The sequence below is a fragment of the Pseudorca crassidens genome, chromosome 3, assembly GCF_039906515.1.
Source record: "Pseudorca crassidens isolate mPseCra1 chromosome 3, mPseCra1.hap1, whole genome shotgun sequence".
Classification (NCBI taxonomy): Eukaryota; Metazoa; Chordata; class Mammalia; order Artiodactyla; family Delphinidae; genus Pseudorca; species Pseudorca crassidens.
The window spans coordinates 87,464,586-87,479,255 of record NC_090298.1 but is presented as its reverse complement, the minus strand read 5'-3'; positions in this window follow the sequence as shown (position 1 = coordinate 87,479,255).

Sequence of the window (14,670 nt, the reverse complement as noted above, 5' to 3'; positions counted from 1 at the left end):
TGAATATTACATGCTATAAGTCAAGTAATTACACTGTACACCTTAAACTTATACAGTGTACTGTGTCAATTACATCTCAACTGGAAGAAGAAAAAAAAAGTAGATGTGGTAAATATACAACAGAATATTACTCAGCCATAAAAAAAGAAGGAAATTCTGCAGTTTGTGGCAACATGGATGGACCTTGAGGGCATTGTGTCAAGTGAAATAAGCCAGAGAAAGAAAATACCGTATGATCTCACTGAGATGTGGAATCTAAAACAAACAAATCGAACCCATTGATACAGAGCACAGATTGGTTATTGCTAGAGGTGGAGTGGGAGGGTGTGGTGGTGGGGAAAAGGATGAAGGTAATCAAAAGGTACAAACTTCTAGGTATAAAATGAAGTCTGGGGGTGTAACATACTGCATGGTGTCACAGTTAATAATACTGAATTATATACTTGGTAAAAAAAGAAATGTAGCAGGAAGCAAAAATGAAAATGTTTATCTCAGATGATCACAATTCTTAATATGGTTATCTCATTCTCACACAGCTTTTTCAAATTCTTACTGATGTGTGTTAATTGCTAACATATGGAACTACCCTCAAAATGTGAAGGAAAAAAAGCTATCTAATAAGACTCTGATACCAAAGCAATAACTTAATGCTTTGGTTTTATTATTTTCAGAACACAACCAAATATATTTTCTCAACTGAACCTCATGATGTTCAGATACAACTCAGAACCCCATTTTAGAAAGTAAATAATTTGATATCCAAAGGTTGCTGGTTTGCCCCTGGTCCCATGGCTAATAAATGGGAAAATTAAATTATAATCTTTTGATTATTTTCTCACCAAAACACTCTCTCGTCATAGATAGTTTGGGTGCACTCTTTCCTCTGTCCAGTTTTATGCTCCATGTTCATGTCAGTTTATATTTATTGGTCACCTAACTTGTGCTAGGCACTGTAATGGGAAAGGATGTGAAAATAAACAACATACTGTCCTACTTAATTCGGGTTCCTCAGATACAGCTTTAGGTCCTTTATAGCCACTCTTATGAGGAAGTGTGATCCCCGGGATTGGGGTGAGGGACAGGGGCAGTTAGGCAGGGAAGGAGGGAGAGAAACACAAGGAAGCATTACAGAGTTTACCAACACGAAGTGCAACTGACCCCTCAGAACCATCCTCTAGAAGCGTTATAACCTTTGTTTCAGGACATTACATGGTGGTGGAGGTTAGAAAGTTGTGGAGAAAGGGGGACAAATTTATCTACCAGCTCCCATGCATTGGTTGTAGGTTTGCTCCTTGGGGTATTAACTTCTTTATACTGGTGTTGCACACATGTGAAAACCTAGGGGGTCTGCCTTATCCCTGTATAATCACAGAAGCCTCGGGTAGGAGGAGAGGGGCCTATGGCGTCTACATAAAGCAATGCACTGCCAGGTAAAACTTCCAGGTTCCCCCAGTGGGATGACGGAATGAGAGTCAGGACAGGCCAGCAGGGTGATACATGAAAGGAGTCGTGACATAATTCAATGTGAAGATTTTAACACTCACCATTCACATTTCCGGGCCTCACAATGGCTAGTAGGAATCTTCACACAGGAGTCTCTCAGCATCTCTAATGTTATATATTTCCAAGCCAAAAGTCTTGCCTCTCCCTCTTCAAAATCAACTCTCCTCCCAAAACAAATGGTGAAAAGATTTGTCTTCACGATGATGAAGATAGTTTCATGGTTACAATTAAATAGCCATGATATAGATAAAAGAAAATGGGACATACAACGAGCATGAATCTAGGAACAAACTTTAAGCCTAACTCACTCAGTCAACGTTGAGAACTAACATTCTCTGTTGTTAGGCTTTGTGTTAGTAGGTGCTGGGATACAAACGTTACCCGTCCTTGCCTCGAAGAAACTGACTGACTACTGGCTGCACTTAGAATTTACCTGGGGAGTTTTCAAACGACTGTTGGCCCAGGTGCCACCCCTTGAGGTTCTGATTTAATTGGATCCGGGTACAGCTTGGGCATTAGGATTTTAAAAGCTCTCATGTGATTCTTCTGTGCAGGTGAGATGTTTCAACCTGTGGTGCAATGCAGGCTTCAATCTCCCTAAAGGATGTTGAATTTTAGTGCATCAGAGTCACCTAGGGAGTATTTTTAGGCATGCTGATTTCCAGATCCATTGGCAGGATTATGATTCACTGAATCTAGGGTGAAGCACAGGGATCTGCATAGTTAATAAGAGCTCCAAGAGAACCATGTGCAGAGTGCTTAGACCCCACTTTGAGAAACAGTTCCAGTCTTAAGAGGGTAATGGCAAGAGTGAACAGATTTCAGAAGAGAGCACAAGTGTTGCTCATCAATTGAAAAAAGTATAAGGAAATATTAAGATTATTTATTCTGATGACAGGGCCAAAGGAGGACTTAAAAAAGAGGAGGCTAGAGACTGTTCCTCCTGGAGGGGAAATGTTTTGTGTGGTGACCAGCTGTTCTTCATCTCCTCCAGGACAGATGAAGAGTAACCGCCTTTAAACTGTAGCATGTGGGCTTTAGGTTATATGCAAGAAAGGAATTCCTGGCAGTAAGAGCTGTTAAACACTGATTTAGGTTATTAAGGAAGGCTGTGAAATTTTTTTCCCTGGAGGTTTTCAAAACCAGTATAGATTCTCATCTATCTGGGCTGACTAAGGTATTATCCTGCTCAAAAGCATAGGGAGTAGACTAGATAACTTTTTAAATTCTTGAACGGCTTATGACATGGATTTGTAACTGACAGCAACAGTAGTTAAATATGAAAGTGGAGGGACTTCCAGAATGGCAGAGTGAGGAGCCTGGCAGGCCCTCTTCCCAGCAAGAGAACCATTTAATTGATGAAAATTATATATATATATATATATATATATATATATATATATATATATATATATATAAAGGTAAAGCTCTGGAAATTGTCCTAGGGGCACACAGCAAATGGAGAAACATTCATTCGAGAAAATCTACTCAGTTGCAGTAAGAACAGTCAAGCGTCTGAGGCATTTGAGTCACGGGCCCCTCCTCCTCCCCCTCAGCTCTGTGTCTGGGAAACTTCTTTCTGGGACTTCTACTCTGGGTGGTGCATCCCAGAAGACTAGGAGGTGTCGGGGTGGAGGGAAGGGGACTCCCTCCTCCCCCAGTTCCCAGTCTAGGAGTTTTCACTCTGCGAGGGGCAGGCTGCAAGTGCTTATCGATCCCGGCTTCCCACTCATATTACAGAAACTCTATTTAGGGCAGGTGTGGCTGAAAGGGCGGAGGTTCCCATCCCCCACCAGCCCCTCAGAGGGCAGAGACACTATCCCAGGTGTGGTAGTCTGAGAATACTGGGGCCCCAATTGCCCCTGCCCCAGAAGTGTGGATGTGCTGTGCTTGGGGAGGGGTGGGCAAGCTGAGAAGACAAGTGGCTACCAACCCCCACTCCAGCACCCACTTGTAGAGGAGGGGTGTCACTTGGGAGAGGCAGACCACTATCCCTGCTCCCAGCTCCTGTGCAGCAGTCTAGAGGTTCTGCTCAGAGAGCAAGGAAAGTTGTGAACAACTCTGTTGGAGGGGACTGACTATATTTGGAACAGAGCTTGGAGAATTCCAGGCCCAAGGGTGTTTTTTAAAACAACGGAGATCTTGGCGGAGGGCAATTAAGAGGGTTTGGTAGCTCCATTGTACTGGTAGCAACAAGTGAACTAGCAGAACAGCCAGAAGTTTAACAGAGAGAACCATAGAAAGAGACAGCCAAGAAAAACCTTCCTGGAATCACAGTCAACTCTGTGGGTAGAAATGGCTGTGCCCATGTACTAGGCACCTACTCAGAAGGACTCTAGGAGTTGGGCTGATTTGAAATCACTCCCCAAGTTGCACACAGATTCCTCAACACAGGGTAGAAGCCTTACTGGCACAAGAAATTTAAGCATAACCTCTGACCAAACACTGGCTGAACAATAAACTGCTCTGGCCCAGGGGCAACTCCTAGGAAGCCAGGTTTAAAAATAAAATTATATATGCATCCCTAGCAGTTTGGAAGACTGTGTGCATGCCCCAAACAGTACCCTCTCAGGAGCTACTAGTCCCTGGCTGATTGTGGGGCAAAAACATAAACTCTGTTCATTGTGATGGCAGTCGCCAAGCCACATAGACACTCAATGGTAAAAGGTAAAGTCTAACTGACTATGGAGGCTTAAAACAACATTTGAGGGCTTCCCTGGTGGCGCAGTGGTTGAGAGTCCGCCTGCTGATGCAGGGGACACGGGTTTGTGCCCCGGTCCGGGAAGATCCCACATGCCGCGGAGTGGCTGGGCCCGTGAGCCATGGCTGCTGAGCCTGCGCGTCCGGAGGCTGTGCTCCGCAACAGGAGAGGCCACAACAGTGAGAGGCCCGCGTACCGCAAAAAAAAAAAACAAAAAACAAAAAACCTTTGACACATAAGTAGATTCAGTGACAACCCCTAGGAAGGCAGGGTAAAAGATAAAAATAAGGGGAAAATAATCTGAGCAGTGACATCAGAGACTGAACATTAGAGGGGAAATAGATTTCACAGAGTGAGTTCCGCCAAGTCACTGAACAAATAAATAAATAAAGCAAACAACAACAACAATCCCTCAGGGGATATCAGTGTCCAAAGTTGCTACAATATACTATTAAAAATGTCCAGTTTTCAATTAAAAATTCCAAGATGTGTTCAGAAACAGGAAAGTGTGACACGTACACAGGAAAAATGGCAGGTAATAGCAACTGCATTTGAGGGGCCAAGATATTGGACTTAGCAGACACAGATTTCAAAGCATCCATTAAAAGTATGTTCAAAGAACTGAAGGAAACCAAGTCTATAAACTTTAGGGAAAGTGTGGTGACAATGTCTTGTCCAATGGAAAATATCAATGAAAAGATTCAGTTTAAAGAGAATCAAATGGAAGTACTGAAGTGGAGAAGTACTATAACCAAAACGAAAAATTCACTAAGAAGGGCTCAAAAGTAGATTTGAGATGGCAGAAGAAGGAATCGGTCAACTTGACGTTAGATCAAGAGTGAGTACATAATCTGAAGAACAGAGAGAACAAAGAACGGAAAAACATAAACAGTCTCGTAGAAATGTGAGACATCATTAACATACCAATGTATGTGTAAAGGGAGTACCTGAGGAAGGAGGAGAGAGAGAAATAGGGAGAAAATATATTTGGTGAGCTTTCTGGTCATGTGATAGTTTTCATCAAATTTGGAAGTTTTCAGCCATTATTTTTTTCAAACTCCAAGTAGGATAACACAGAGAGATTCATACCTATATACATCATAATCACAAAGTCAAACACCAAAGATAAAGAGAACATCTTGAAAGCAGTAAGAGAGAAATGAATCATCATGTTCAAGGGAACTCCAAGAAGATTAATAACTAACTTCTCATCAGAAACAATGGAGTCCAGAAGGCAGTGGGACAGCATACTCAAAATGTGAGTGTGCAATGGGAGACTGGAATTTGTGGACATTATTCCCCAGGGACTTCTCATCATACATTTGTCTTTCTCTATCCTGTATGATTTCCTCATTATTCCCCACATTATCTCCTGATGGTTTCTGAATCTTTGTGGGGGAAATATTTTATTATTTCACTTAGTATAAATTTATCAAAGTTTTCAGAAATAGTCCTGGACTTTCCATCTCCTCTAGAATTAAGTATGTGTTTTTGATTTTCGTTTCAGGTTGTGAGGACAGAGGTCTTTGTCATGGACATCTACTGTTATTTGCTCTGCATCTATTCCTTCTTGATGGTACATCTGATATTCTTTTGGGGAACCATACCTCCCTCCTTCTCAGTCCATATGGTTTATCTGAGGTTGATCTAAAATCCTGGCTTTATGGGGGGCATATAACAAAAATCTGCTCAGAGATTTCCTCTGACCATACTGAGCCCTGACAGGTTTAGGGATAGGGACATACCCAAGTCATGCTAATGAAATTCAACTTAGAGACTTTGGTTAGAAGTTGGGCAGAAGGAGATGTCATTTGATTAGAGTCACTCAACTGGTCAGATGGAAGCCTGGGGCTGTCATGGGCCACCAGGAGGAGAAGGTCTCCTGGAGATATGGGCTGACACAAGGGAAAATAGAACTGAGAGACTGGGAGAGAGAAATCTTGTCCTTATGGCTTTAATTTGAGCCATAATGAATCCAGTTGTGACTAGAGTCAACTTTGATCTCGGATTACATGAACAATATATCCCTTTTTGCACATCAAGTTTGAGTTGGGTTTCTAGTAGTCAAGATTAGAAGAGTCATGAATAATGATATATTTTTCTTCTACACTTTTCATATACCTACAAATGTGTTAATTTTATAACTGAAAAAAAACTTTATACAAGAGGCAGAACAGATATAGGTACACAGAGACTCAAAATTAGTTTAGGATGATATGTTAGAAAGCCATTTTCTCTTTTTGTAAATTTGTTTTTAAAACTGCAGTAACTTTTATAATGAATTCAAGAAACTGATGCCAATTTGATCTTCTAATATCGCGAGTGTTGGACAATGCCCAGCAGGTGATGTTGATCTAAGTGTGAACATATCCATCATTAGTGGCCCTACATCTCCTTAACCATCCAGGCCTGGAGAGGTTGTTGAGGTTAGAGTTGAGGGCAGGGTGGGCAGAGGTGACTAGCAAAGAGAGCCCTGAACATTAACTCAGTGCCTTGTTGAGCTATGTAGGACATACTAAAAGATCCAAGGAGGCCACATTTAAAAATAGCATAATGAAATTAGTACACTGCAGTCTGCCCTGAGGAGCAGACATGACCTGACTTGATGAAGTTTCACATACAAAATGGATTTTATTTTTAGGGCATTCTATCTGGGATAACAATGGCTCTGCTGATAGGAAGGTGGTGGGTATAGTTTGTCTTAGTGGCTGGCACTTATGCTTGAAAAGAACAAAATAGCATATTTAAACTGTCAAGCCCTAATTGTTTCATTAGATGGGGGTAGTCTTTGACAAAAGGAGCCGGTTAACTGCTGAAAGCAAGAATGATGAGCAGTAATTCTGGCAGGGCACCGGGGCGCTGCACTAGTTACCTCTCCTCCTTTGTTTCTTCCCAGTTCATCTCTGTTACAAGGGAAAGTCTCATTTTCTAATGTAATGACTGCTATTAAAATCAGTTAAATGCCTTTCATGAGCTCGGTGGTATATCTTCCACACATTTTCAGATATGAATGAACCACGGAGGCAAGTTCCAGCATTTGTATGCATCTATTGGGTCTCCAGCATTCAGTTTAATATCAGTTACAGTAATGACAGATATTTATTTAGGACGTTGCACCTAGCAGGATCCTAAAATGACTTACACATTTTATACGTTACAGAGGAAATGTCTTGTTTACCACTAACTTGCAGCCAACTCACCTTTGACGCTAAACACCACGTCACCCCCAGCTGCCTGTCCTTTGTGGAAAATGGAGACCTTCGTGTCTGACAGGAACCAAGGAAGACGTTTTGGTAAGCAGGAGGCAAGAACTCAGCTTCATATCTTGATGGGGCACGGCAGAGAAAGCCCCAGGCTAGGCATTTGTGGTAAATAAAGCAGTTTCCACATATTAATTTTACAAAGCATTTCTGCTCTTCCCTCTAACGCTGCACATCTGTGAGGTATCAGGGGAGAGATGGGGGTGTGAGAAGGGGGGGCTCTGATTTATTTCTTGCTGCTCAGTGGAATAAAGACCCACAGCATGTTTTCCATTTACACACATTTAAGAATTTAGAGGCTGCTTAGAATGAGAGAATGGTTATATTTCACCAAGAGACATCATAAAAGCTTTCTCCAGTTTGAAACAGAAAAAATCAGATCCCAGAGATAGTTATTTTTTCTCAGGTACAAGGAATCAAATGTGATTAATGCCTTTTTCAAGGGCCAGAGTCTCCTTTCCTGGACATCCAGAAAGAGCTCGCAGAGGAATCCTCCCAGCCGCCCTGGTCTCTGTTCTTGGCAAGGAGGGAGGGAAACTCCTCCACTGGTGGGCTGTGTGGACCTGTGCTTTGGATGCTGCCCCTCTAAGTTCAGAGAACTGATTTATCTTTGATTTGGGTTTTTAAATTAGCCTTGTTTAAAATTGTCTATCTTTTTCCAAGGGCAAGCTTTCCTTTTAACCAAGCTTCACGTTACATACTGTATATAAATTTCAGCTGAGTTGTTTTCCAGATTCAAGACTGAAATGTTGAAGCCCATGTTTATCATCATTTGGGCTGAGCTGGAGCAAGCTTGTCCTTGTCAGACAGTGGTTCCAAGCCTGAATGGGCCCTCTGCTTTATTGGTTCTTGCTCCATGTTGAAGAATGATGATTTTGTTGGAGAGATATTCAGCATTTAAACCCGCCCCTCCTCAACTTACATAGCTGTAGACTGATGAAGGGTCGCAGTAATCGAAAAACTCCATTAAGTGAGAAGAAACCGTCAGGAAATGTGGAAAGTATATTGAAGAGGAAAGAGACTCCCTGAGCTGAGCTCAAAACTCAAGTGGAAGGACAATGCTTATAGCCTTTCCACCTATCCTGGTGAAGAAGTGCTGCAGAATGTTCCAGAATCTGAGGACACTCACCAGGAAGAAACTGCAAGTTGGACACAGCATGCCTTATGGTTTAGAGAATGAGCAGGCAAACACTGACCTTTAGTGAGCAGGGCTAGCTACCAAGGCATGGTAAAAACAGTTTTCCAGCACAGTATGTCTTGCTACCAGTGTGGACAGGGCTTTAGCTACTGCTTCCGGCAGGTGCTGACACAGGGCTTCTTTGACTTTCATGACTCACTGCCATTTCCACAGGCTTAGCTGCCGTACAGCAGGTTCCATGGAGATGTGAAATGTTCAGAAGCTGGAGACAGGCCCCTTGCCATTGGAGGCCATTGAGGAGAGGGAAATACAGTCTCATTTTCAAATGTTAATTTGGTCTGACCCATGTAAGAATATATTTCAATGGTCTAATTTGGCAATCTGGTTTTCTAGGTAACAAGATGAATAAACAAAAACCTCTAGCGAGGATCACCACCTTCCCCCACCCCTGATTCTTTCATTTTCTAACAATATGAGTAGATATTGGGGGAAAAGGGATTTACTTAACAATTACAAAATGCTTTTGGTTCTGAAAAAAAATTCTAGAAATTGACTATTGCATATATTCCCCAATTGTTTTTCTTTCCCAAATGCAAACAAATAGCCTGGAAACCTGGGAAAAATAGTGACCTGGTTTTGGATACGAAGCAAATAGCCTCACCTTAGGTGAAATTAAAATATATGACAATAAATTTCTCTAGGTCTGCATAAAACTATACTATTGATCAAAATTGTCATTTGTAGGTTAATAGGTACCTTTAATTTCTTATATTTACTTTTTTCACTCTGAAAATTAGTATTCACATTGTTTTCATGGATTGTTACATTACACTCATGAATTGATCAAAGGTTAAATAAGTGCTTTGAATAGCAGGCTTCTCTAAGTTTAAGGAGTTATCATCGAGACATTAACAATAATTCACATGCTCATAAAATTGCCAAATTGGAATCTTGGTGGTAAACTGAATCAGGAATCTGCCATCATGAACCATTTTGACAGGCTTCATGAGACTCTCTGAGAATATGCATGGAATTATAGAGTGATGGGGCTGGATATGAACTTAAGAGCATCTGGCATCTGGCTTAACAGAGGGGAGACAGGTCTAGCGAGGTTGAGCAGGCAGTTAGAGATGGACCTAGTTGTCAGGTATCCATTTGCAGCTGGAGTTTCTTCAAAAGCCATCTAGGAGTGTCAACTATAAAGGGTAACACTGATCTTAGTGATTCTGTTGCTATTTTTGTGACCTTTTTCTTTTTAATAATCCTTTAGAGTTTCTTTAGGGAAAAGAGTGTCAAGCTTAGTAACGAGAGTTTTGTGGTAATTTTTGAATGCTACCTTTTACAAACACTCATATACAAGGCCTAAATTTATGCCCCAAGTGAGAGCAGAACAGCATGAGAAATTCCACTGAGAGAACCCCTCTGCATTTGCCCCAGCCCTAATCCTTCCTAAGAAATGTGAGCACTAGAGAGGATCTCTAAGGTACCCTTCAATGCAGAGGTCTAAGACTCCATGCAGGGAAATGCTCTTTGCCAAAATGCTTTACTTACGGTTCACATATATAACATTCTTCCCCCCAATCCTTGCCCCCATCCACTAAATCTAGTCTTGCTTTTAACCATTTCTGATTCTTTTGAGTATCTATTGAAAGTTCAAATAATTTTGCCAAGATTGGAAAATACAATATAGTTTTAAATAATTCTCTGTATATTATTTTGGTATACATTCTGGATTTTAAAAATAGGGCTGTTATAAAATTGCTTCAGCATAACTGCTAAGACTCAGATAAAGGGAATAAGAAAAACTAAGAACACTGAAATTTTCTTATGCTTCAAAACAATTATATGGAATAATAGTGTATGTAAAATATTAATGCTTCAGAATCACACTAGGTCAGCCTATAGTAGCATGCCTGACTTCATAGAAAAAATAAAATCTGACATATCTAATGCATGATACTGATAAACTCCATGGGTACTGGGAGGGAGGGATATTTAGACAACATGGCTCAATTGGCTATGATCCATTAGAGTTGAATAAATTTTGTTGTAGACAAAATGGTAATAATAATTCCAGAGTGGTAGGATGTAGCTCATTAAAAAAACAAAACAAACACAACAGTCTAGTACTGTTCCTGGGGCGGTGGGAGGGGAGATATTGAATATTATTGAGTATGCTACATAGGGAGAACATAAGTGATATTGTAATTTTCACCCTGTGACTTGCAGATCTCTCTCCCAAATTCTGCTCCCCTGTATCACTTCCCTTTATGTGCCAGACATCAACAATGAGATATCTTGCTGTCACCTCAATTGTAGTATCTTTTAGATGGAACTTCTCTTGCCTTTGAGCACTGTTTTCTAATTCCCCATATCTGTAATAAAGATCTTCTCTAGTTTACCCAAGTTTGAAATCCTGAAATGACCCCTGACTTATCCCTGTTTTATCCAGGAAACTTGGAGATTTTTCTAAGAATCGACTCTATTCTATACTCATTTTTTAACGATGTTATTGTTATCTAGGCCAATCTGTTAAATAACCTATTGGCATCCCATATCAAGAGACTTCATTCATTGTCTATCTTTCCTCTGGGTTCTGTGAATCCATTAAGGTTCAGTTCAAGACTTATTTCTCCATGTAATTTTGCTGAATTTTACCAAACTTATACCCTTGCTCTTCTCTTTATCCTTTAAACCTGGACTATAAGTTAATTTATACCAAAAAAAAAAATAAACCCACTAAATTATTGCCTGCCTCATGATGTTTGATGTCGTTTGCACATAGTATAACCTTCCCACTGAAATATAAGTTCCTAGGGTGCAGAGATTGCCTCTCACAGTTATTCTAAATTTCCTACAGAAACTAGTTGGTGCTGTGGAAGTGATATGCTAAAACAGTATGCATTAATTGATTTCCTATTTACTGAGAGCTTTCAAAAACATTATTTATATTTCCATGAAAATGGTCTTCATGTCTTTCAGAAAATTGAGGGTGAGTTACATATCTAAAATATATATATATTTTTTAGATATGTAACTCACCCTCAACTTTGGGTATTTTTTCCATGTACCTGTAATTCTTTGCTGTAAGCTGAAGACAACACCTAAGGAGGCAAATGTATGGGACTAAGGAAAGTTTGGTTCAAAAATAAAAAATTCTAACTTCTATGACATTTGAGAACCCTCAGAAGGTTATATAAATATGTTTTTGTTTTTATCATGAAATATTTGGCATTTTGGCCACTTCGAGTATAGATATTATTGAGGTCATATCAGATTACATGTTGAGAGACCTAGAATGGATATATGTCAACAAGACTTGATAGTCACATGAAAATTGGAAAACATGTGAAAATGCAAATGCTTTACCTAGAGTCCATAACTGACTCTATACAGTAACACAAATAGCTTCATTGACATTTTAGAAACTCAGTTCAGTGATAAAGATATCAACCAAAAAGGGAAGATGAGCAATGATGCATCAGATTCACAATAAATCTATGTAAGACTTTGAATTTTAGGCAATAGTTGTATTTATTTTTATTGTAGTTTTTATGAGGAGCCTTTGGAAAAGCTTATGGTCCATGATCTGATGTTTATGGTCAGTTCAATCTTTCTTTGAAGATGAGCTACACCCATAAAATAGGCCATGACCAGGAGTTCCCTGGTGGCGCAGTGGTTAAGAATCCACCTGCCAATGCAGGGGACACAGGTTCGAGCCCTGGTCAGGGAAGATCCCACATGCTGCGGAACAACTAAGCCCGTGAGCCACAACTACTGAGCCTGCGCTCTAGAGCCTGCCAGCCACAACTACTGAGCCCATGTGCCACAACTCCTGAAGCCCGCGTGCCTACAGCCCGTGCTCTGCAACAAGGGAAGCCACCGCAATGAGAAGCCCGTGCACCGCAACAAAGAGTAGCTCCCGTTCGCCACAACTAGAGAAAGGCCTGTGTGCAGCAACAAAGACCCAATGCAGCCAAAAATAAATAAATAAATAAATAAATAAATTTATTTTTAAAAAAAGCGCCATGACTCATCCAAATGCTTATGACTACATGATGCTCATTTGTAAGGTTCAGATCTTTACAACCTTATGGACACACCTTTTCTTGACAAGCCCGAGGTGCCTGGGCTCAGTAGTGATGTAAGTATGTGCCACCACAGGCTCAGGAATGAGCATGCTCTTCCATTATCCAGGCTGACCTCAATGTCTCTGGCTATATAAACTAGTCTGTCTGCTGTGAATATTAATCATGTTGGCTTTAAACATGAGAGTCTTTTAAAAGAGAAGCTTTCAACTCCTTAACAATAACAAACAATTTAACATTGTGTTTAGCAACTTGTCAGCTACTTCACCTCTGTCAAAGGCATCTCTTTGGTGATTATATCTCAATCATGGCTGGACCAGTTTGCAATATGCATTATATAGAAGTGAGGTGTCCATGAAACAATTTAATAGCATTTCTTACTGTGAAAAAAAATTAAAAATTGAGAGAGAGATGTGTGTGTGAGAGAGAGTGAGAAAGAGAGAAAGAGAGAGAGAGAGGGAGAGAGGGAGAGAGAGAGAGGAAAAAAAATAAAAGGAGGTTATAGGTAACACTCCTTGGGCACTACCAGGAGCTTCTACAAACATTATATGGATTGACTCATTTAATCCTCGTCACGGCCCCATAAGGCAGCTACTGTTATTATTTATATTTTTTTCTGATGAGGAAATTGAAGCACAAGGAGTAAGTATAGATTTAAGATTTGAACCCGGGCAGTCTGACACCAGAGCAGAACCTTTAAACCTCTATGGCATATTTCCTCTCTATATAAAAACTGCTGATTGTTATTTTGAAAATAGTTATAACACAAAATAAATTTGGGTTTGAATTTTCTATCATTTTATTGAGTACATAAAATGGAGCTATTTGTTCAGTTGGTGGTGGGTAGAATGAACTGACAAGTAGTTTTCACACAATGGGGAGAAATTAAAGTTATTTGAAATCTCATAATGGTCAAGAAATGTACCTATTCTTTGGGTTCAGTTGGCTTTTTTCATCAAGCCTATGCTTGATCATTTTCCTAATTTTACTTTAGAGTTTCATGCCCAGTCTTTATAGATGTCAAAGCGTTAGCCAGCAAATATTAATTAATTAAATGTTCCCTTCCCTTCCCGATGTACATGTCTAGAGAGTAGAATCTTGTGGGGGCTTTACTGAGGGTTGATCAGTAGAATCAGTCGTTCAGCCAAAAGTAAAGGGTAAAGTGTGAATATGAAGTGTGTAATGTTTTATCTACAGACCACTGGAAAAATGGTGTGGTTTTGATAGTCCCTATCTGTTCATGTGAGGTTAACAGAGCAAAATGAGAAGAAGATTTTATTGTTTTGTATGAAATTATTTCCAGGCATCACTAGCTGAGTACTGTGTCAACTATGGTGAAAATTTGTTGTTTAGCTGCTGGGCATCCAGGTTATACATTGGTAGAACCTCCTCTCCCCCAGTCTTAGCTCATTCCCAATTCTAGGGGTAGAGCATGTGCCCAAAGCCTAAGCCAATTAACATATGAGAATCCCTTAACACTTGTAATTAATTCAAGTGTGTCCTAATCAGTCCATTAGGACGCTTGGGGAGTACTTGAATTCAGGAGGATGTAGCCATGGGAGTTTCTGGCAGTCAATTTGAAGCCAAGAGAATGGAGCCAACTTTGAGTATATCAAGTTAAGAAATGATGAGAAAAAAAAAAAATCCAACAACAAAAAAATTACAAATAAAACCATCCAAGCTCTGGATCATTCCTTGCTTGAATCCAGAATACCTTGTCTTGTTTGATTATGAGAGCCAGCAGATTTCATTTTTTTGCTTAAGCAAATTTGAAATGGGGCTTCAATGATTTACAATGGAAGCAATCCTAAATATAAAAGTGAAAAGAAGTGGAAAAATGAACAAAGCAAAAAACTTCTTAAAATATATTTAACTTAGCTATTGTGATATTAAGGTGTTAAGTGGGACAAATTTGAAACCATTTTCCTCAGTGTTTTTTTGTTGCTGTCGTCGTCGTTTTTTAGCAGACACTATTTGGGC